The sequence below is a fragment of the Embiotoca jacksoni genome, unplaced genomic scaffold (assembly GCF_022577435.1).
Source record: "Embiotoca jacksoni isolate LCO1_2020_lvr unplaced genomic scaffold, fEmbJac1.0.p SCAF_37, whole genome shotgun sequence".
NCBI lineage: Eukaryota > Metazoa > Chordata > Actinopteri > Embiotocidae > Embiotoca > Embiotoca jacksoni.
This window is the reverse complement of record NW_027185389.1, coordinates 2,009,548-2,033,498: the sequence shown is the minus strand read 5'-3', so window position 1 is coordinate 2,033,498 and position 23,951 is coordinate 2,009,548. Positions and strand designations below refer to the sequence as shown.

General features: G+C 42.9%; 1 protein-coding gene across 1 annotated transcript in view; it reads left to right on the top strand.

The window, feature by feature from the left end:
- Positions 1–1,569: 1,569 nt before the first annotated feature.
- The window catches only part of unc5db (unc-5 netrin receptor Db), a 301,343-nt gene continuing 278,961 nt past the window's right edge, over positions 1,570–23,951 (top strand). Inside the window, exon 1 of the mRNA XM_069166069.1 lies at positions 1,570–1,602. The gene's annotated coding sequence lies outside the window, so the exon portion shown is untranslated. The remainder of the gene's footprint in view (positions 1,603–23,951) is intronic.

Genomic DNA, 23,951 nt, shown 5'->3' with positions numbered 1-23,951 from the left:
GGCGAAACACTTTAGTGTTGAGGGAGCAGAAATTGCCTTATTGCCATATTTTGTACTTTTACTTCCTCTATTTTTATTCTGTAATTTGTATTGTTTTGTCGTATCTTCCATGCTGCTGTAATGAAAAAATGTCACCTTGCAGGATCAATAAAGTCTATCTATCTATTTATTATCTATCTACAGTGGGTACGGAAAGTATTCAGATCCCTTTACAGGATATCTCTGTACTTGGCCGCATTCATCTTTCCTTCAATTGCAACCAGTCGTCCTGTCCCTGCAGCTGAAAAACACCCCCATAGCATGATGCTGCCACCACCATGTTTCACTGTTGGGATTGTATTGGGCAGGTGATGAGCAGTGCCTGGTTTTCTCCACACATACCGCTTAGAATTAACGCCAAAAAGTTCAATCTTGGTCTCATCAGACCAGAGAATCTTATTTCTCATAGTCTGGGAGTCCTTCATGTGTTTTTTGGCAAACTCTATGCGGGCTTTCATATGTCTTGCACTGAGGAGAGGCTTCCGTCGGGCCACTCTGCCATAAAGCCCCGACTGGTGGAGGGCTGCAGTGATAGTTGACTTTGTGGAACTTTCTCCCATCTCCCTACTGCATCTCTGGAGCTCAGCCACAGTGATCTTTGGGTTCTTCTTTACCTCTCTCACCAAGGCTCTTCTCCCACGATTGCTCAGTTTGGCTGGACGGCCAGGTCTAGGAAGAGTTCTGGTCGTCCCAAACTTCTTCCATTTAAGGATTATGGAGGCCACTGTGCTCTTAGGAACCTTGAGTGCTGCAGAAATGATTTTGTAACCTTGGCCAGATCTGTGCCTTGTCACAATTCTGTCTCTGAGCTCCTTGGACAGTTCCTTCGACCTCATGATTCTCATTTGCTCTGACATGCACTGTGAGCTGTAAGGTCTTATATAGACAGGTGTGTGCCTTTCCTAATCAAGTCCAATCAGTTTAATTAAACACAGCTGGACTCCAATGAAGGAGTAGAACCATCTCAAGGAGGATCAGAAGAAATGGACAGCATGTGAGTTAAATATGAGTGTCACAGCAAAGGGTCTGAATACTTATGACCATGTGATATTTCAGTTTTTCTTTTTTTAATAAATTTGCACAAATTTCTACATTTGTTTTTTTCTGTCAAGATGGGGTGCTGAGTGTACATTAATGAGAAATAAAATGAACTTTTTTGATTTTAGCAAATGGCTGCAATGAAACAAAGAGTGAAAAATTTAAAGGGATCTGAATACTTTCCGTACCCACTGTATCTATCTATCTATCTATCTATCTATCTATCTATCTATCTATCTATCTATCTATCTATGTATGTCTCAGGCCATTGTTGGTCATGAATGGCCTACTCTATTTCTCCGTCCTTCGAGTTAATTACACTCTGAGAGCGTCTGATTTCCAACGCTTGTCCTAGTTACAAAAAAAAAAAGTAACTCAGGTGAACTTTATCTCAAAGTGTTCCAGGAACTGTATTTGAGTTATGGATGTCCTCGCGTGTTCTTTTTTTTGAATTTATCTTTTCCCCCCGATAGGCCGTTATTTTCAGTGATGGCGCCGTATTCCCGGAGCTCACTAGTTCGCTGGGTGAGTATAATTTTATCATTTCCGGGGCGGTAAATTGTGACCAAAATGCCAAATAATGAGAACTAGTTGTGATTAATATGTTTATCGTGTAGAAAAAAAAAAAAAATCAAAGAGAGAGCAATAACGTTATATTTAAAACCTCTGCAAAAAAAGAATTTAGTATTATTTACCAGCTGCGCGGTGACATGACTGATTCTCAAGCAAGGAGGCATATTTCCCATCGTTTTCCCCCCGCGGCACTAAATATAGCAGCAGATGCCGTCTCTTTTGTCCGGCCGTACATCCTTTTTTAAATTTTTTATTTTTTTTTATTTGCGCGCGTTCACCTCATTAATAATTCGCCCCGTGACGGTGCAGGAGGCCTTAATCGTGAGAGCGAGAGAGCAACAGATTGTGATTGATGGGCGGCACGTCTGCCGAGACGTGGGCGGAGGAGACGGTAATGGCGCAGACAGCGCCTCGGCAGATGGCCGGCGATATAGAGCCGCAGCCTCGCGCCGGATAGGTTAATTAGCCCGATAAGTAAAAAATGTGTTGGATCTGGCAGCTTGTCAGCACGTTTGGTTGATGTGTCTTTCTCGTACAGTTCGGCCTACTTATCTATCAGGAGCCTTTCCTTCCTCTCGCCTGAGTCCAACCGTCAAGTGCGGCGCGGCTCCAGGCGATCGCCAGCTTCCTTCGGGTCTGGTGACCCGCCAGTCGTTTTTTTTTTTTTTTTTTTACTGACACGCATCATAAAAAAAAAGAAAAAGAAAAGAGATGGAGCCCCCCCCTAAAAAAAAGAAAAAGAAAAAAAAAGAAAGATGAATCACTTGTGGCAGCTGGAGAATCTCAAAGCAGGTCTCTTATAAAAACGTCGTTTTATATGGTTCTGATTTTCAGAGGAATACGGGATATGTTCAAGATCAAGAGTTTTATTGCATATTATGAAATAGAGTTACAATATTAAGTAAAACAGGCTAAAAGAAGAAGTTTATTGAATAATATTAAGTAAGAATATCGTGTGACTCAGTTGTTGTTTCTTCAGCTTAAACTTTCCTCCGCTGGCTCCTCCCCCCGTCCCCCCTCCCTCACCCCCGACACCACCAAAAAAAAAAACCTCAGCAGACTTTCTCTACTCCTTTAAACAAATTTGTCAAAGGTGAGCAAGCAACATTAAAACCAAAGTTGACCCTCTTTGTGCTGAATAGTGAGCAGCTTTATATAATACCGTGGCCGGCGAGCAGAAGGTATTTCATTAAGACGTACTTATTCCCCTAATACCTCCTGGCAAACGTGGTATCACTGGCTTCTCCATTTGCATATAAATGTATTCTATTTTATTGGTGTATTGTGAGGAGGATTTATTATGAGCAGCTCCGGCATACAGACTTTAAACACAGTCTCACTCCATTATGCTGTTGCTCTCATCAAAGATGGAGGGGCGGGGGGGTGAGGGGGGGGAGATCTCTCTATTATTAAGACCTCAACCGACTACAGCCCAAACACAGACCCGAATAACGGATTAGGGCAACTTGGGTTTGATGGCGCTTATAAGGCACTTCAAACATTTACTTGAGCCTGATGTAAACAAAATGCCGGCTTGTTCAAAGGATATCGAGGGGTGGGGTGGGGTGAGAGGGGTGGGGGGCTGTTCGTGCGACTGAATAATGCAAGATGCCGAGAACGATCACAGCCCGCGAACGAACGAACAAAAGAAAAAAAACTGGTGTTGCGCCGTGTGCCGCTGGATGCGTGCCCTCGGATCGACTTGCCCTACTTTCTTTTCTTTTCTTTTTTAAAGACTTCTATTACGACGTGTGAGGATAAACAACAAGTTGTAGTCGCGGTTGAACCGCGTGTCGTCGGCGGCATCAAAAAAAGATCAAGCGTCGCAAGAACGGTAACGTGCCTTTGTTCAGCTTCAGAGCTAACAAAGCTTTACCGTCTGCTGCGTACAGCACCTTGAGTTGGTCAAAAAATATAAACAGGTGGTATTCAATAAGTTATGGAAAATGTAGTAGAAGTCGTGGACAAGGACGAAAGTGATAAAAAAAAGAAAAAAAAGTTGAAATAGGATTATGGACCTTTTAAGCACATCATCAGTCCAAATATTAGTTTTTAAGATTTTGACAGAGACACTGTCCTCATACGGACTGTCCTCGGCAGGAAAACATTAATCCTTCGTTAAGCTCTGGAATTGTTAGCAGACGGCATGCAAATTAAATCCAAAGTAGGCAAAGGTGGCCACGAATTCTGAATATTCATTAAAATATACACACAAAACAAAAAAAAAAATCGATTTATATTTTCCAGAAACTTCCCCTGTTTTTACTGTAGCCTGGCTGTAATGGTTCGATCCCGTCACAAGGTGGCGGTAATGGACCCCAAAAAGTGTCTGCCATTCAAAAAAAAAACATCGGGAGAAGAAGAACGAGCTTTGCGGGTTCCAACTTTTGTTTGTCGAATAGTATTTTTGCTTGATACGTCGTCCCTAAAACTGGTTTTGTTATTGTTGTGCACTTTTTTTTTGTACCCCCCGTTTCCACACATCACGGGACGGTTGTGGTTTATGATCAACCCAGCGTGCCTCCCGTTGGTGTGGCGACTCTGTCGGTCTCGCTGACTTTGCACTCTCCGCCTTCGTCGCAGAGATTCGGGGAAAATGAGGAGTCGTCGGAAACGGTGAACGGACGGGTGTTTTACAAAACTGTATGTCGGGACGTCTCCGAAATGAGATGGAGCAGCCCAGAAACTCCCCGTGACAAGCGCCTCGGATGCTGTTTTTGTTTTTTTTTCTTGAAATTAAAGGGGAAGACGCGGGGAGCGAACTTTCATCTCGGTTTTGTGTCTCGCCGGCTCCGGGAAGCCGACGCCGGCCCGCGCCAGTCGTCCTCGTAATTAACTGATAACCATCGCTGTGCAAAATGTCAGGCAGATAATTTCTTTTTCTTTCAAACGTCTACCTGCTCCTCGGTTTTGAGGAGACGGTAACAATAAAGCTAAGAAAAACAAGTCCAAGTTATCGTGAGATATCGTGGGTATATAATTGAACTCAAACGCGCAAAGGAAAGCGGCTACGGTGGATCTTTTTATCACGACGTAAATGACCACGTGGGGAAAAATACGAAAATGTGCAAATGGCTGGATCGTGGTGGTAAACCTTTGAAAGGATGAGGATGGAAATTGTAAACCCAGGATGTTCTTGTGCGTGTGCTTCCTCTTTATCTTTTTGTCGACCCGTAAGCTGAAATTGCATCCGACTTCAAAATCCAGCATATAGTTAAAAGATCCACTCGTCAAAGTCGACTCTCCCGGCGGACGCCGCCGAGCCCGGTGTCGTCTGACTGTCGCCTGACGGGGAGGGAATGATATTCTTGGGCACGAGCCTGGTTTTTACAGATCAATAAGCAGCGCCGGGTGAATCTTCGATGAATCAGCAGCAGCAGCAAACTCTCCAGGATGCATTACTCTGCTGGCGCTGACGAACCGGACGGACACGCGACCCAACCTGTTCTTTTTGGGGTCAATCCGTCGCCGCTGCTCGAGGCAAAAGACCGGGACGACAAACACTTACCCCCCCAACCCGCCCCGTCCGCAAAAAAACAAAGCCCCCGTGTTTAAACTCGTCCTGATCCCCTCACACTCCCGTATCGGTGCAGATTATACGGTCGGGTATCGATAGGTGATTTGTCAAACTGCCATGTGGTGGTGGTGGTGGTGGTGGTGGTGGGAGGGTGGGGGGTGGGGGGGTTGTTTTGCTTTTTTGTATTCCGATGGGAACACCCGTGTAACTGCCCTGGATGTGAACGCTCACAATGCCACAAAGGGTTGGAGCGTGCCTGTCAAAGTGTCAGCCCAGCTTTTTTGAGTCGCTGCGTGGGTGTCACCAAAAGCTCAGAGAAAATTCACTGTGGAATGAAAGAAATATAAAAAAAAAAAAAAAAAAAACGAGAGGAAGGTTTCGCTGTTGAACCCGGAGTTCTACTCGGTACAGACGACGCCACGAGTTTCTCTGCAATAGTTTTGAAAAGTACGCAAACAAATTCAGAGATCCAAACCCCAAACAGTTCAGCGCAGGGTTGAAGTTGGGTAGTGTTTTTTTTTTTTTTGGGTGGATGGGGTAGCGGGGGTGGTGTGGGTTCGAGGTAGGTTTTGGTTTATTTTCGGTATTCCTTGCCTGACTCTTTTAACCACGCTCAGTTTCAAGCTGGACAAAAAGAACCCGTGACAAAAGTTCTGTACTTCACTTCTTTGAATAATGAGTCAGTTGTCAGAACGTAGTCGTCTGGTTCATTCATGACGTGACTGAACGAGTCCCTGACCTCGAGTGTTCAACGTGAACCGGCTGTACTGAACCGTCACCGACCGAATCGGTAGTTTTTAGCGGCCGAGCTCAACTTGGTGACCGAGAGCGCCGCTGTCAACCCAGTACGCCGCCTTCTCCATAAAAAGCACACGAATAGAGCGTAGAAGCCACAGAACAGGCTGCTGAGCTGTTAACCTTGTACAGCGCTAATAATTCTGCAGGTGGCAGCTCGGACTGGCGACCGAACGCATCATTGACGGCATTGAATTCGCGTTTGGCAGAGTGAACAGCGACGCTTTGAAGGATGAAGAAAGAAACAAAATGGTTGACATTCCAGGAATCTTTAAAATGGTTCAAATCAACAAAGGGGGATTTAAAATGACCTCCTGTGGTTGGTAGATATCAAAACCAAACTAAAAGCAGAGTAAATATCAGACTTGGAAATGGACGACAATGTTGGTCCGTGTTCGTTGGATGTGCCGGTGCCAGATTTATACAACAGGTGGTTCCGACCCAGCGATCCGATTGGTCAACTGTACGTTTGGAACGTGCTCAAATCACCATGACAACACACTCTGCTCATCACTAGTAAATATCACTCCGCCTTCTCAATGAGAATATATGTAATTAGAATTGAATCCATTCGTTTGACCCATTTTTGTCACTCCGAGCACCCGTACCATAACACCACAGATGGTCGCGCACTCCCAGCGTCGGCTAGCCTGACCTGTAATATTTTAACACGGTGCTAAAATCTTAAAAATACATGACATTGATATATTTTTTTCAGCGGATATCTTAGTTACGACGAGACTGAGCTAGCTGAGCAGTTTAGAGTTTCTACGTGCTGTATTTTTTCAGTTTGAGACACCATCTCCAGAAAGTCGCGTAAGTCGTACAAAATTTTACTAGGCAACTGGGACGGCATTTAGAAGTCCCGCAGGCTAACAATTTAGCAAGCTAATGAAGGGTTATGTAATGCAGTAATTGAAAAAGCACCGAGGGAAAAGATGACGTAGGCAGTTTTCTAAGTTATGAAGACAAACTCTACAAGACTAAAATTAGAATATATTAGCTTAACATCCAACAAAAAAAAGTACTTCCGTGACCTCAATTGCCATTTACGCAAACGTCAGCAAAAACGTCACAACCCGTGAACTCGAGGCTCATCGAAAATTTTGAGTTCCGACATCGCGAATACCGCAAGATATGTATTCTCCTCGTGTACACGGTGAATACGAACCCATTGAAACGCAGAAAATGTCTCCTGTAAGAATATCCTTTCTCTGAACACGCTTCTGGTAACTTGTTTAAATGATATCGGGCACTTACAAAGGTTTTGAATACATTTATTTGAAGTGTGTTTTGGACAAAAGCCTCTTGAAAGTAATGCAAATTAGCCATTGTTTTTTTGCGAAGAAATTTTTGCCAGATAACATCTTTGTAAGGTGATAAATGTCAGATGCGGTATTTTAGGCTTGTTTGTTGTATTTCCAATACATTAAAAAAAAAAAAAGAAAAAAAGTTCAGCTTTAAAATATTCATTTAAGACACAAGAACAGTCGCTCGTGGTCTCCCGCTTTCTCTCTGGATGGCTGCGTTTCCTTCCAAAAGCAACCAGAAATGTGGCACTCCAAAAAGAAAAAGTGAAACTGACAATGAAAACAGGCAATTTAACAGTGAGTGGACTGAGAAGTGTGTTTGGGGCCCTTTTTTGGTCCAATAGCCTTGTGTTTTTTCATTCTGTAGTGAGAGCACCTCCATGAAAGGGGAATATAATGAAGCATCTGAAGAGGCCACACTCCAACTTTGACATTTCCAGTGGGCTGTGACGCCTGTAAGGCTTTATTTATTTTTTTGTGAACACATTGTCTTTATTTACACGGTTACAGTTCGCTAAATGCTCGGCCGTGATGACGCCAGACGGACCGCGTGGTCCCTCTTTCGTTTTTATTGAATCTGGAATTTCCACCATTCGCACACGGTTCTTTCTGCAGTACTACACATCTAAATGGGGGCTTCACGGGTCTTCTGGGATTAACGCAGGGTTAATATTGCTCGGCAGGAAGCGCACACTTCTCTCACTTGGAGCGCCAAACTACTTGACGATTTCCTCCGTGAGCAACATTTTCCCCGATCAGACGCATCTGGCTTCAATTGAAACATCCTCCACTTGTCTTGTCACGTGTGTGTTGAGACACAAAATGGCTGAGATAAAAAAGCCCCTTTCGAAATCTATATCCATCACTGTCTGGCCTGGCTGTCTTTTATCACGGAGCGCTCGGGGGCGATGGTAAAAGCTGTACTTGAATTTCAGACTCGCATTTCCCATTGATCTGTCAAAGAGCCCACGAGCTGATCTGGATGTTGCGAGCGCCGCAATAGCTTATATATTTGATGATGACGGTGATGATGACAGCGTTCCAATTATATTTTGTCTTATTATTGTGGGAGTAATGCCGGAGTAGCTTAAGCAGTTTTAAAGGCAGTGTGGGAACAGCAGTGATGGGATCGTTGGCACCAGCTGCCGCGTTCCAAAATGAGTTGTTCCGCCTTCCTTCTTAATTCAGTCTTTTCCCCTCCTCGGTGGAAATATGAATTAATTAAGACTTAAAAAGTCTCCGGTATAAAACCTCTGCAGAGCGTGGTGTGTGTAAAATATTCAAGCATAAATATGGTGGGGAAATAAATTCAAAACTTTGTTCTGAAATGATGGAATTTCACACATGAGTGCGTACCACAGATGCCTTTTCTTTTTTTGTCTCAAAGAAACAATTAAAAGACTGCTGAGAGACGTATTTCAATATAAACAGGGTTCTGTTGAGGTTTCAGGAGTAGCTGTGGGGTGGAGGGAGCTACTAAACACGGCGTCGTTGTTTCGGTTGCAACGCGGGAAGTCGTGTGCGCCGTGCGTCTGGCGTTCATACGGTGAAGTCTTAAAAAAAAAAAAAAAAAGCAACATGGACGGCGTCTAGAAACCCCCAACAGGCCAACAACTTAGCATGCGGCGAGCGTAATGCAGGAAATGCAAAGGGGAAAGACGAGGCCGTCGGGAAAGACCAAACCTTTTCCTCAGACGTGGGCTATTATGTACGTTATACAGACAAACTCTGCATGACTTAAATTACAATATATTATCTTAATGCCCAACGACGGATGAACTTCCGAGGGCCTCTGCCATTTTCGTAAACGTTAGCAGACACGACACAACTCGTGGATTCGAGGCTTATAGAAAATTTCGCGTTCCCGACATCGTGAATACCACGAGGGGGCGACGTTGGTACGGACTCTTATTGTGTACACGGTAAATACGACCCCACTGGAACGCAGCAACGGTTCGTTGGTACAACAAAAGGTTTATACTCGAACCCTGATCTGAATTCAGTCTCAAATTCCTGTTTGCATCAGTTGGAAGAGAAGATGCAGAAACTGTTTTAATCACTCGGCGTGGACCAACAGCTTAAATTTCACTGCTTTTAGTTTTTTTTTTCATCTTCTGCATGTTTGAGTTGAGTGTACACGTCAGCCCGTCTACATAGATGCATATTACGTGTAAAAATATTGCGTCGAGTTTTTCTTATTTTACAGAGAAACAAATATCTGCAGTGCAGCTTGGGGCCAGAGACAACATGTGCTTTCAAAGAAAATCTCCACTGACTATGTACCTTGTATTTCCTGGTTCTGTATTATTGTTTGCTGCTGAATTTTTCTTCTTTCTTCTCAGATATAACTGGCTAAAAAAGATGGCATGATGTCACGTTGAGATATTTTCCACCAGCTGCGGAGAAACATTTTCAGCCGCACGAAACTTCGGCAGTAATCATCGGGTTCAAGATAGTTTAGTCCCTCGTGGTCAAAAGCTCAGCACTCAAAGGGATGCGACAAGTCTTCAAATCTTCAGTTTGTCAGCACACCTTGGCTAAATAGACCCCAGGCAGTTGATTATACACCCCATCCTCCCGACTACTAGATCGGTAGTTATTTATATGTGTATATGTATGTTCGTGTGTCTACTTCTGAGTGGAAGGGAGTTCGTGGCCTCTCTCTGGTTCATTTGTAAGAAACATCACGAACTGAAGAAACAGCTCTTTCTTTTAGAAATGACATTTTTATATACGTCAGTTACCAAAGAAGTTGGGAAGCACATCTTATTTCTTTCTGGAATCTATATACAGTCATACATATATATATGTACACGGCAACATTTTTACAGTAAAGAATGATCTCCGGTTATATATTGTACAGAAATCCGAGGAAGGTCGATAGGCGTACAAACTGCATTTTATTTTGTATTTTTTGACATACAAAGTACAGCTTGTTGTATCTAATGAGTACTGTGAGTGTACAAGGGACTTTAAGCTTACAAAGCGCCTTGACATTTGGTGTACAAAGTGCAACACTTTGGACCAACACCGCACAGAACTTAAGGGTTTACGAAGGGCAGAGAATGGAGATTTTCAAACCCAGAGTAAGATGGGCAGTTAGGGAAAAGGGTCGCAGGACATGAAGTGATTGGAGTGTGCAAATTGTAGGACTTTGGGGATGAAAAGGGCAAGAAATTGGGCATAAAGTGCTGGAACTTGAGCCTACAATGCAAAGGACTGGGTGCGGGAAAAAAAAGCAGATACGGTGGGCCAGTGAGCATTTTGCTGACTTTTAATTAAGAACTTTGAACGCCTGGCCGTAACCATAAAAATATCTAATTAAGATATGTAGTTGAGACGAGCTGATCTTGTATTGCTACAAGCAGATATCAAAGGGGAAAAAAAAAAAGATGAAACATGTTGGAACATTTTGCTAATTTTTCTATTAGTTCAAGGACACGCGGTTGGAAGTAGAGGTAAATAGGGCAGGTCGTGATCCCAGTAGATCACAAAGCTCACAAGAAACGGAAAACAAAAGAGCCAAAAAGAAGGTTGACGGAGTGGAAATTTCCTTCTCAGTCTGGTCAGTTAAAAACGCAAAAAAAACCCCCAAACAACAGCATCTGCTAAGCAGTGCAGAGATGTTAATTGCAGATATGTGACTTCTTCATCACGCTCCAGTTGAAATAAGCCGCTGCTGTTGAAGGAGGCCCGACATGTAAAAGTGGCTGACTGAGGCTAAATATATAAAAAAAAAATAGGAATCAGATAAGAGCGATTTTTTATTTTATTTGCTTCTCCGTTGCAGAAAAGCCGAACTCCACTCCTGCCTCTTCGCTCGCTCTTCAAAAGTCAAGTCACTGTTAAAAATCACCCCGAGGTTTCTGCTCACTGACTTTGCACTGGAGTGCACGCCGCTGCGAAGATGATTTAAAATACAAAAATCTGCCATGACAGTGTTATCTCTCCCCTGTTCCTTCCTACCTAGCGAGGAAAGCTGCACTAGATCAGACAGAAACTACATTAGCTGACTTGTCTCTCGGCAACATCGCCGGCCTTTTGTGTTACGTTTATGTGATGCTGCATTCACACTAAATGTACCAGCTGGGCGGGGGGGGGGGGGAGGACTCTTCCTTGTCAGTACAAGTTATGTGGGACATTTTTGTAGGTGCAGCCTTCTCCTTTTTTTTTTCTTAAACTCCAGGAATGCATCAACACAAGTTATAAATATAACGGAAATGTGGAGCTCCAGAATAACATGCTGGTATGAAGCCAAACTGATCCCATTAACTCTCATGCAGCTACTTGTGTGCTTTGAACTCTGGACTTTGATTAGTTAAGTCTTAGATGAAGTTATTTAGCGCAAAAGTGTGTCCCAAAATTTATCGTAGCACAAAATGTGTTGTGGTTTTGGTTCTTCTGTTTGTTTTCTGACCCCGCGGTACACCTTTCGTCCACTAGAGGTACCCACTGTGTCTTTTCTGTCCACGCCCCGCCCACCTCACCCGTTCGTAGTTTTGTAATCGGGCTCCAGCTGCAATCGCTCGCGAATCAACCGGTTCGAAATTATACGTTGCGTTCGAACGTGGCCGTATTTACCGTGAGTCCATATGAACGGCGCCCTCTTGTGGTATTCGTGACGTCGGAATTCGAATAAGCCTCGGGTTCACCAGTTGTGACGTTGTTTGCTGACGTTTACAGCAGGTCATTGAAGCTCATTTTTGGATGTTAAGCTAATATGTTGTAATTTTAGTCACGTAGAGTTTGTCTTCGTAACTTTGATCGTAGCCTGCGTCAGAGGGAAATGTTGATTTTTCCCAACGGCCTCAACTTTTCCCTCATTGAATAGCCCCCACGTTAGCCCCAAAGACGCCTTCCGTGTTTGTTTTTTTTAAGGACTTGAACGCCAAGCATTACGACTTCCCACGTCGTCACCACGAGCCCACGAGTTAAAACTCGAACGCTGGATTAGACCACGTGCGAAGAATTCAACTTACCTTTATGTTCCGATCCAAAGTCCTGACTTAAAACATCTTCTCATGACGTGAGAGTTCATTCGTAACCCCCCCCCCACCACCACCACCTCCATCCCCCCCAAAAAAGCCGAGTTCATCAGGGAGTGGTTCGCCTTGAAGGGTGTCTGTCAGGAGAAAGCTGACTCTGCTAACAGCTCCCAAAGCTCAGCGTCAACTGAAGCGAGTGATTTTTTTTTTTTCAAGTCACTGACACTCAACTCGAGCTAATTCAGTTACCCGTACAGAGACACCGGGGCCCAGCAGCCGTACGCAATATAAATCAAACTGATCGGTCCTAAGCATGCTGATTAGCATGTGATGCCCACAGATTTAAATACATAAACAATTCGTTGGCTGTTCTGGCGAGTAAAAAAAAAAAAAAAAAAAAAAAAAAAAAAAAGCAAACCACCGTCTGACGCAAAGAGCGCCGGTTCCTTTTTTTTTTTTTTTTTTTTTTTTTTTTTTTTAGCAGTCTGGCTGTCAGATGATTTGTCAAAAACGCGTGAACACAGATTTCACACTTTATGACCCACTGAGAGGCAGATTCGAGGAGACTCAGTGGAGCTGTTGATGCAGTAATAAAAAATCAGTCCCAGGGAGGTGGTGGTGGTGGTGGTGGTGGTGGGGAGGGGGAGGGGGGGTGAGGGTGCAAAAATATAATTTGTTCGCATGCTTTGGAAGCCGTCTTGGTGTTTGTGAACTTTTCAAAATCTTAAAGACATCCAGGATGGAAACTGTACGACTTTTTCTCGTGCAATTTTTTTTCCCTCTAAAATCCTTCTGAGGTGTTTTTTTTTAAATTTATTTTTTTATTTTTCCCCAGCAGGTAACCTGAAAGTGTCAGATATTCTTCCCCTCCGTTAATCCACTAACTCATCACTGATGCACAGCTGAAACGTGCTCGTTAGGACGGGACTCACCTCGCAAGCGACCCTGAAACGAACGCGCCCCCCTTTGCTCACGAATGGGAGAGCTGTCAAGAAAGCATTTCCTGTGGAGTAAAGTAAGATCAGACTCATTTCTGCTCGCGTTTTAATGCGTTCTGTTTAGTTTGCCTTGCTGCTCATCTTGCGCATTCACCACGCGACCGTCGGGTGACGAATTCAGCCGTGAAGGCCTCTCTCTTTGTCACCTGAGGCTTTCTTGGCTTTGTTTGAGGAGCATTTTGAATGTACGCTTCCACGTGCTGTTTAAGTCACCCTAAGATTTGGCGTCAATTCTGCCCACCGAAAGTCACCTGCTGTAGAACTACTTGGAGGTTTTCCTTCGTCATAAGGACTTTTTTTTTTTTTTTTTTCCATTTGTCGAGAATGAAAAAAGTAAAAGTCAAAAATGTTCTTGCAGAGAAGTCACGGTGAGGTTTTGTTGGGTTGATTTATAGAAGTACGGACTGCGGTTTGCGTCCTCTGTCCTGTTTGTGGTTTGTTTAATATTTGAGCTGGTTGGTTTTGGTTAAATAGGGAACAGGTAAAAAAAAAAAAAAAAAGGACAAGTTTCAAGCAGTTCAGGACACTTTTGGGAAAACGTCAGGACTTTGATCAAAGAAGTCACTCTTGATTTAAAAAAAAAAAAAAATGTACGCGCTTTAAATAAAAGCTTTGAATCACATAAACATGATAAACATAGTCAGATTTGTTCTGGAGGGAGTTAAAGTACCGACGATGAACCTCAACATGGTTTTCCAGCCGGCGACCTTCTGCATCTCTTCTTGTCATTTCTCCACCGTCACTGTAATGACGAACATAAAAATAAAATAAAAAAAACCACAGTACTAAAACATATCGTTTATAATCAGGATTTACAGTCTTTTGCTTCAGAATATCTTCAGTAATGTATGCAAATGAACCAAAGTTGTACAACCAGAATATTTTAATGAAGTGTTCAAGGTTAGAGGAAAAGGGGGGGGGGGGGGGAAATGAAGTGCATAAAAATGAAATAGTCCAAATCTTACATCCGACGCAGTGATCGGTATCCTTCACTAATACTGAGAATCATCTTTTCTGCCATCTTGAAGCTAGTTTCTGTCTCTTTCACTGCGGTGCGTTTAAGCTCCGTTCATTTTTTTAATCCCGAGCTAGTTTAAAAAAAAAATCGTCTGTCTTTTTCCCTTTTCAAGCGCTGTTTTGTCCCGCTGGATTTTTACTCACATGTCATTGTCCTTCGCCTCAAACCTCCTTTTCCCAAAACCCATTTTTCTCTAACATGCAGAGAGTCTGTAGTTTTTCTCCGAAAGGTTTCGAACGCGTCAGTCGTACGTTTTAAAAAAAAAAAAAAGTATGCCGTTCTCGTCGTAGCGGTGTCGTCATCGACTCTTTATACGTTTTACGTGGTGTTTTTTAAACAATCTGCACCCTTCTTAATTTTTCATACGATAGAAAAGGTTCATATCGTGATAAAGGCTGTACTCCGACCTGTTGACGTAACGACAGCACGCAATGACGTTTATGCAGACATAAAAAGAAATTGCATGTTATCGAAATGAATAATCAAATTATTTTTCAGTATCTTTAGGAAAATTCCCATGTCTATCGTGATCCTTTTTCAGGGCCGTACCGCCCACCCCTACTGTTGTTACACAAATTTAAGGATCTTTTTTTTGTTGTTGCCTTCAGCCCTTGTAGTTAAATAAGAATAAGAGGAAGAGATTTTAGTTTTAGTTTTTTTTTCTCTCTCTCTAATCATTCTTGTCTTAAAGTATTTTTGTCCTTAAACAGACCTGGATCATAAATCGGCTTCTGACACGGCACTTAAACACTTCGCGCTTTAATGCTTTCGTGTCAAACAAACAAATGACGGTGAAAGTTGTAATGATCTGCAGCAGGAAATTAAAGTGAGAGTAGGGATGTCTGAGCTGATCTGCCGACTCCATATCAAGGCCAATCCAGACACTTTGAATCATTATAGCCGGAGTAACATATTGGAAGTGCAGCTGCCAAAATGGGGCCCACATATGTGCAATTAAAACACTGACTGCACAGAATTGAGAGTGATTGAACAGATGAGGCACAAAATATTGCAAAAAAATAGAAATGAAAAGCTGTCTGATGTCTATTTTAACGACGTTTTTTTTCATATGAACCAAACTTCTAAACTGCTGCTCCTGCTTCAACATTTATTTTTGCTCCAACGATATTGAATTCTGATGAATCCTGTCGAGACTTATCGTGACAGAACCACGCTGTCCGCCCGCCACTTCCTCGTGAACACGATATCTCAAGAATACCGGCAAAAAACATTCCCTCGATACCAAGGATGAACTGATTAGGGCTTGGTAGCCGAAGGTCAAAGTTCAAGGTCGCCGCGACCTCGCGTGCCTCTCGTCCGCCCGTCCCGTTCTCGTGCGTGCGATAATCGTACGTCACGCAACCGCCCGGCAGTTATTCTGGTCTTGTTGTTGTTGTGAACCAGGAACAGAAACCCGTACAGAAATGTAGCAAAACCTCAGAGACAAGAAATGAACACAGAGATTTAAGTGACACACACACAGAGGAGGAAAACAATCTCCAGCATACACAAAACCTAGTCATTTTGTGTGTCTCTTTTGTAGTGAAAGAGACACACAAAACTTTTTCTTTTGTTTTTTTGGGGACGTTCTGCTCCTATGTAAGAGGGATTGAGGGCCTTTTCAATGCCTGTAACTACGCCTTTTACTGTAGGAACACCATTTTGGGAAGTTATGGTTCCATTAGTGGCACTCAGAGTATAATTTCATCGAAGTAAACCAATTCAGCACCTTTTTTTTTTTTTTTTTTCTATTGCAGTGGTTTGCTGGAAATCTTGATGATTGCCGTGTGAACTTTGCTCGATGCAGGTGGCTGAATTGCTCTCTCTCTCTCCCCCCCCCCCCCTCCCCACACACACACAAATTTTTAAAGCCATTCAGCGTTTGACAGAGGCTGGACCCGAAGTACATAAATAAGAACATGCAATACGATGATTCATTCAAAAGGCTGTTGATTTTACAAGTCGGCTGTGATGGTAGGAAAGCGATCCCCGGAGGATCAAGTGGGGCTTTTGAAAGTCGGTGAGATTGAGTTTTAGTTTTTTTTTGTCATGATTACACCCGAATGGACTCGAATGTTATGAGGTCACATGAACCGTCTCATCTCCAATCTGGTTTTTATTTATACCAGTTTTTGGGCCTTATTGATGGCAAATTTGCGCATCACTTACACATCATTTGATGACAAAAGTCACTTTTTTTTTTTTCTACCCTTCTCCAAATGAAGGAGAATTGCTTACTTTGATGAATAAGTAGGTGCACTCGCTGCGATGCTGGAGCAACGTACGTAATATGTTTTGCTGTACTGTATTTTCCCTTTTGACGTCTGTAGAAAATGTCTGAAAGCCGCCCGGCGGATGGTTCTTAGCTTTCAAAAGCCGGCAGATGAAGGAAATGTGTTGGTCGGTGATTGATGCGGAATCACAGCGGGGGGGAGGGGGGTTTCTGTCGAGATGAGAGGCACGACTGGCTTTCACAGTGGTGCCTGTATTTAACAAGTCTGGTGGAGGTGACTGTTTTGTGTGTTTTGAAAGTGATGTGACTGAGACACCATTACTACTGGCAGAATCAATGCAATGGTTTTTTGTTTTTTATGTAGCATGGTGCAGTTTAAATGGCTACGAAGCAAAACTCGGGGATCTTTATGTCAACTGCTCTCAGAACGTGTGAGGAGCATTAAATTGATTTGGATTAGTTGAATGGATGTAGGTTTTAAAAGAAGTGCCCGAACACATCTCGATCAGTAAAACAAGCTGATATTTGATGTCATATATAAATATCGTATATAAAGCCTTTGAGTTTGTTTTTCTTGGTAATTCGGAGCCGTTCGGAGCAGGAAGTGACCACATTTGGACGAGCTGAGGATCTGACTCGATCTGATCGGAAACCCGACGGCACGACGTCCCACCCACCGGTAGCCGTAACCTGACAGCACCACAGGCCTGCCAATCAAACAAACCTCTAGTTGCACTCGGTGGTATTGCAGCTTAAGGCACTTCCACATCGGCCTCATTTTTCAGACCCGTGCGCCACTTCCACTTTTCTATAGAGTCTATTATGAAATCATAGCCTTTTTGGAGCCCACCCCTAGCGGTCCTCGTTGGTATTGCAGCTTAAGACGCTTCCACATCGGGGCTCACTTGTGCGACCTGGAAACTTCTTCCTCTTTCATAAAACAGTCCCATGTTCCTTAATATTACCACTTTCTCACCTGAAGTAGCAAACAGACTCAAACAGACACAGAAGTTGAGCTTTCCACTTTTCTTGTTCGAAGCACAAACTAGAGCTGACATCCTCCGTGACTGGACCGACATATTTACAGCACCCGCTACGGGATCCGAGAAAACCTGGAAAGGAATAAATACTACCGTGTTTGACAGGTGATCTGGCAGAGCAGAGCTACGACAGCTGCGAGAGCTCAGCAGCAGAGATGTCACCACTATCAAAGACAACACGGATTTGTTTTGGGTGGGGGGGGGGGGGATTATCGCTTTAAGCGGTGCATCTTTGAGGGAAAAAAAAAAAAAAAAATCCCCCCCCCTCCCCCCACACACACACACACTTGATGAGTGTTTCACGCGTATGTACTGTACACCGTGTGCAGTGCCGAGACGACTGAGAAGCCCCCTTGCGTCGCGCTCCAAACACCGCGGGGCGACAACCCGCACGTGAAATTAAGTCCATCAGTCTCTCCATGAGGGAAAATGCATCACCTCCAGTCTGGCGATTTGTAAAATGATTGAGCTCCATTCGGCGTTTTGCAAGGATACCGTCCCAAAAATCAGGATATTATTAGAATTGGAGATTACTCGGCCGCGACTCGACTACGTGGATCATTGGCGCCGTGATGGAGCACATGAATACGTCTGCATGACAGGTGACCCGCACACAGCGTAGACTCCTCACAATCAAGAGTTGGGGGGGGGGGGGGGGGGTAATTCATTCTGGGCGTAATTCACTCTCGGTTTGCTGTTAATGGTCTCGATACTTGAGATTAAATTGACTTCACAGTTGGAGCTTTTATACATTTCCTTTTCTTTCTCTGGTCTCTTGGATATATTCTGAAGGGATAAAGCTCGCACAGAACTTGGGCCGACTGAATGTAGATAAATTGTTGGGGGGGGGGGGGGGGGGGGGATTGCGCAACCCCTCCTCCCGAAGGCGGCTGATAGAGGATCTATCTTTCCCTCCCCGCTCCCCCGGCAGCTGCCAGGGAAATGAGACCTTGAGAGAGGCCGGGGAATTTTCACATTTTGTCATGTTCATTGTTTGCTCCTTTCATATTTCCCTGCTTGCAAGTTAATGGTAATGGCACATCCGCTGACAAGATAACAAGGGAGCTGCTGTTTAAAGATGACAAATTTGCATGTTTTCGTTTTCGTTTTCTTTTCTTTTCTTTTTCTACATCGTCTTGATATAATTAATGTTGATATGATCTCAGGAAATTTTCTTTTGGTTCTGTTTATGCCACTTTCCAGAAATAGCACGCTTGTCTAATTTAATAAGATTGAAAAGCAGGGAAAATGATAAATCATTAGTGTCCTGATTAAGAGGTGATGTTTTATTGATCTGATAATCACGTCAGATGTATAATTACTTTCTGCAGTAAATGTTTGCAGTATTTACGCAAATTCTGCAGGTCCATTGGCACATTCACGTCTTCACTACATTTATGCTTTATAATTACTGTATCGAGGTCATATTTACAATCTTATTTGCATGTACTGTAAATGATAAATTCATTTATTAAAGGTGCGAGAATCAATTTTGTGCCACTTGGGGGCAGCAGAACAACCTAAAAATGAAAGCGTTGACAATATTCCCTGCGTTCCGAGTTACATGCCATTTCTTTTTACTTTCACGTACTGCAGCTACCCCTACAAAGTATGTACTCTTGCATGTAGTATGCATACAATTGGGACGTACTGCTTCATCATGGAAATACGCCTTGAACTTGATCGTATCCGGCGCAATCTGTCGCGCTTCTTCTTCTTTTTTCTAACTCTCTATAAGTACAGTAAGAAATAGTAGTTAGATGGGTTACACCTTTCAAATTTCATTAATCCAAAATAAGGAATTTCAAGGATTCTTTTTTTCTCAAAAGGGTGCAAAATAAAAAAAAAAAGTAAATGCATGAGGAAAGGGAAAGGTGTGTGTTCGACACAGATTGTAAAATAATGTGATTTTTCCCGATCTTTCTTTCTCGAAGGGTTTGTGGTATCGCCGGGAAGGTGTGGAAGAGTCGTGCCACCGGGGGTCGATGAAGTGATGTTAGGTGGCGAAAATAAATATTCTACTACTTGTGTCATGGATCAAACATGAGGAGGACGTAAACACGAGAGAGGAGTCGATGGAGAAAAAAGGAAATTCCTTATGCTCTTGGAGTGCCTCTTCTTTGAGCCTTGCCGTGTCCCATCAAAAGGAAGCGTACTCTTGTGTTGTAGCACTTTTGATGTGCTTACACTTTCATTTTGCTCTTGATGTGTTTCTGAGGTAGACAGGTGAGACTTCCCCCTGCTTGCTGCAAGTAGACACTTTGAAATGCAGGGGCTGCTTTTCCACAGACGTTAATTAAAGCTTTTTGCTTTTGACTAAAATGTCTCTTTCTCTGGAGACAAATCGCTCTGCGGGGTCTGAGATGAGACTTCATCAATGCCAGATCAATACGTTTCATTGGGTACGTTTTAAGAGCAGCGTGTGAATAATACAGGTTTAAAAGAGCCACTGTATTCACTTAAATTACCTGTAGATTTATTTATTTTTTTATAGATAATAACTGTATCAAGATGTTTAAATGCACTTGTATAACAAATAGGATGTTATATTAATTGGGGGAAAAAAACACTTAAAAGTACTGCTATATGTCAGAATGGCTCCTGTTGGTGTAATTGGATATTATTCAAGTATTAATGACGGCTTACTGATTGCGCAATACTTTAATGGTGCTCGTTGAGGAGAAGCTAATTTAGCTACTTGCTACTGTAGAATGTGTTTGGACTTTTGCTGCGTTCAAATGGAACTTGTGAGCTTGTGGTTACAACATGGGAAGTCGTGTGCTCGGCGTTTTAAATGGTTTAGTCGTAAAAAAAAACAACACTTGCTCGCAACAGGACGGCGTCTAGAAGCCACAGAGGCTAATAATTTAACGAGCTAACAGGGGACTAAGCTAACGTACTGCAGGAAAGTCAAAGGCACAGAGGGATAAGATGAGGCGGTCGGGAAGATCAACATTATCCTCAGACTTAGGCCGTTATCTAAGTTCTGAAGACAAAACTACGTGACTAAAATTACAATATATTAACTTAACATCCAACGAAAAATGAACTTCCATGGCCTCTTCCATTTCTGTGAACGTCAGCAAACAACGTCACAACTCGTGAACTTAAGGCTTAGAGAAAAATTTCGAGTTACGGCGTCGTGAATGCCACAAGAGGGCGCCGTTCATATGGACTCTTCTCATGTAAACGGTGAACGTAGCCTCATTACAGGATTTTTTTTACGAAAGAAAACAAACTTCAGAGAAGCTAGTGAAGACAATGATACAGTGGAAACACTGAAGAAACTTTTAGATCTTGAATAAATGTATCTGGTTGCATTCTATAACTGTAAATTGTGCTTTATTTTTCCTTCCATGGTTTATTGTGCATAATAACTTCAATGAAATCGCCATATAAGCACAATACACACTGTATACAGTGGGATCCAAAGTACTTGAAATGTATTCTAAGCAGCTATTAAGTCCTCTATGTAAAGGGAAAGTGACAAAATTAAACTATAATTAAACAGTCAGTATGCAGAATAAATCCCCATAATTCAGTGTCCAAAGGAAACGTAGGGAAATGCTCACAGGTGGAAATAAAGTACATGAATAAAATAAGTATAAACTGTGGATGGTGGTGAAACAGCTACTCGAGCACGGTGAAAGTAATTATCTTGTAATTTATAGCGGTTTCATTTCAACAACTTGAATTCAGCAAGTCTGGAGTGTGTTCGTGGTCAGCGTTATTAATTCTCGTCAGTCGAACAAATTCAAGGCCTCAGAATCTCCGATTTAAAATTAACGTGCCCCGAGCTGCATCTAACAACATGTGCAAAACAAGCGAACGTGCTTGCGCATAATGTCCACGGTTGCAGGCATTATGAACCTGCTCTACAGTATCCCCCACGTACATAATTATGTTGCACATTAAGGTCCTTATTACCAGCATTGCTGACAGCGCACATCTATGAGCAATTAAACCTTTACAAAGATTATGTGCTTATAAAGTGTCCGTCTGCACGAGAAAAGGGATTTACAGATATCACGAGCTCCTGAAGCATAAGACTTTTTCCATGTAACGGGTGGGTGTGATGCCGTTTTATCTTCAGGGGATTATTAATTATTACGTAGTAATTAATTATTAATATTAGTGTAGTATGTCGGAAAAAGCCAGGAAACGGCAACCAGCAGTGACGTCACCCAACGAATTGTTAACGGCCATTATGAAACTAGTTTGTATTTTGACCGTCGCCATCTTTGCTAGTTCGAAGCGGTTCGGAGCAGGAAGTGACCATATTTGGATGAGCTGGGGGGAGGAGGAGCTAGCAGCGGATCTGACTTGATATGATTAGAAACCCGACGATACTACGTCCCGCCCACCGATAGCCGTAACCTCACTACACCACAGGCCTGTCAATCAAACAGACACGCCCCCAAATAACACGTCTTTTTTTAATCTTTTTTCTAATGAATGAGGGATTATTTTCAGATGGACCTCCAGAAAACTAATAAGAAGGAGCGACTTCAGCTAACAACACCGAGATAACTCATGGAAAGAATTTATTGACTTCGTATTTCATGAGAGAAGTTGAATGGGAGTCTATGGAGCCGGAGGCTTTTTGCAGCCAGCCTCCAGTGGCACTCGGTGGTATTGCAGCTTAAGACACTTCCACCTAATTTTTCAGACCCATCAGCTACATCCACTTTGATATAGATGGAGGTAACATCTAGTGACTGGAAGAGCGCCGTCTCGTACCTCCGAGGGCCCCAGCGCTGTTTCTGATTACCGCCTAGAGGATCACGAGCCCTTCTCATGTGACATTACTCAATGGAAAGCGTGCTACTTGACTAAACGCATACATTAAAAGTGTTAGAAATGGCAGCAATTATCCTAAAGAGTCATTTAAGCTAACCAGAAGGGAATATCCTTTAACACATTTTACAGAGGCACTGGTGTGATGATGCATATCTGTGAGATATTAGTGTGTTTATAGGAGTGGACTGGATGGCTCGAGCCGGGAGAGATGGGCTCTGAGATGAAGCTGTTTTTGTTTCTTTTCTTTTTCTTTTTGCCATCTTCCCGATGATTGGATTGTAGTTTGCTGCAGAGAGAAGTATTCCCCTCAGAACGAAACACGAAACCGTTCGAACATCTTGTCGCTGCGCTCACAGGGCCGAGGTGTAGCGGCTAAATGCGAAACAGCACCGTTTTTTTTAGAATTTGCCGTGCGCCTCGCCGCCGCGCCGCTCAGGTCAGACCCAAACAAAAAAAATAAAGAAATAAATTAAACGTCAGATCGGGGATCCGTGAGGTGAAGCGAGCCGGGTGGTGAGATCGGATGCCGGCGGCGCATTTTTTATTGAAGGGCAGAAATAGTGAGCTTATTCACTTAAACCCGGGGGCTCATAAATGCAGGCCCTGTTTTCTCTGCCCCCTCCACCCCCGTAAAACAAGAATACAGTTCACCTCTTAGCCGAGAACAATGGAGACGCATGCGGAGGAACAACGGGGTCTGACAGGTGTCTCTGCCTGCCCACGCCGTGCAAACAATGCTGCTCATTATAACTACACTGCTGCTGTCATACAGGACATTTCTGGGTTTTTTTTTTTTTGTTGTTTTAGTTTTTTTTTGGAGAAAGCAGCTTTCTTTCCACGATGTTTGCTTTCCGACATGTTAAGATTAGGTTAGGTTAGGTTAGGTAGTTACTTTATTAATCCCCGAGGGGAACATTTTTTCGCTACAGCAGCATACAGAAGCAACAAGATAATAATAGAACAATAGAAAGCAATATTAAAAACACACCGCGATCAGGGTTTGGTGTGGATTAACCTTCTTGAATACATTAGGCTGCTAGCAGAAGTAAAATCACTTCTTTTCTCTCCACACTTTGGTTTGCAGAGTTATCGTGAGCTACGAAGTGTATTAACAGGGACAATAAGTTTGGACGCACCCTCTGCTTCTTTTCTTTATTTCTAATATGTTCTGGAACAAAACTGAAAAACATCAAAAATATGAAGTAAGAAATATAAAGTGTTTAACAAACCAAAAATACATATGACTGACCTTCGTGTCTTTAAATAATGAATGACTTGTTTCTCTTTCACGTTAGTTGAACAGTTCTTGTTGTGATATGGATTACTTCAGTAGTTCAATAAATCTGTTTGCTGTTTGGTCTCGGACGCTTTAAGAAGACAAGAAATTTTAACTTTTCACCGGCATTTTGCCAGTCGTGCAGAAAAGGTACCCAGTGGCCACTTTGAGGAATCTAAAACACGAAACATAGTTTGGTTCCCTCCATGTTATTTCATAGTTCTTCATGTCTTTGAGTTTTGTTCTACATTGTAGAAAAAAAAGTTCAAACCAAAGAGGTTTGACTGGTACAGTCTGTGAATCACTTTTCCATCGTTCATGAGGAAAAA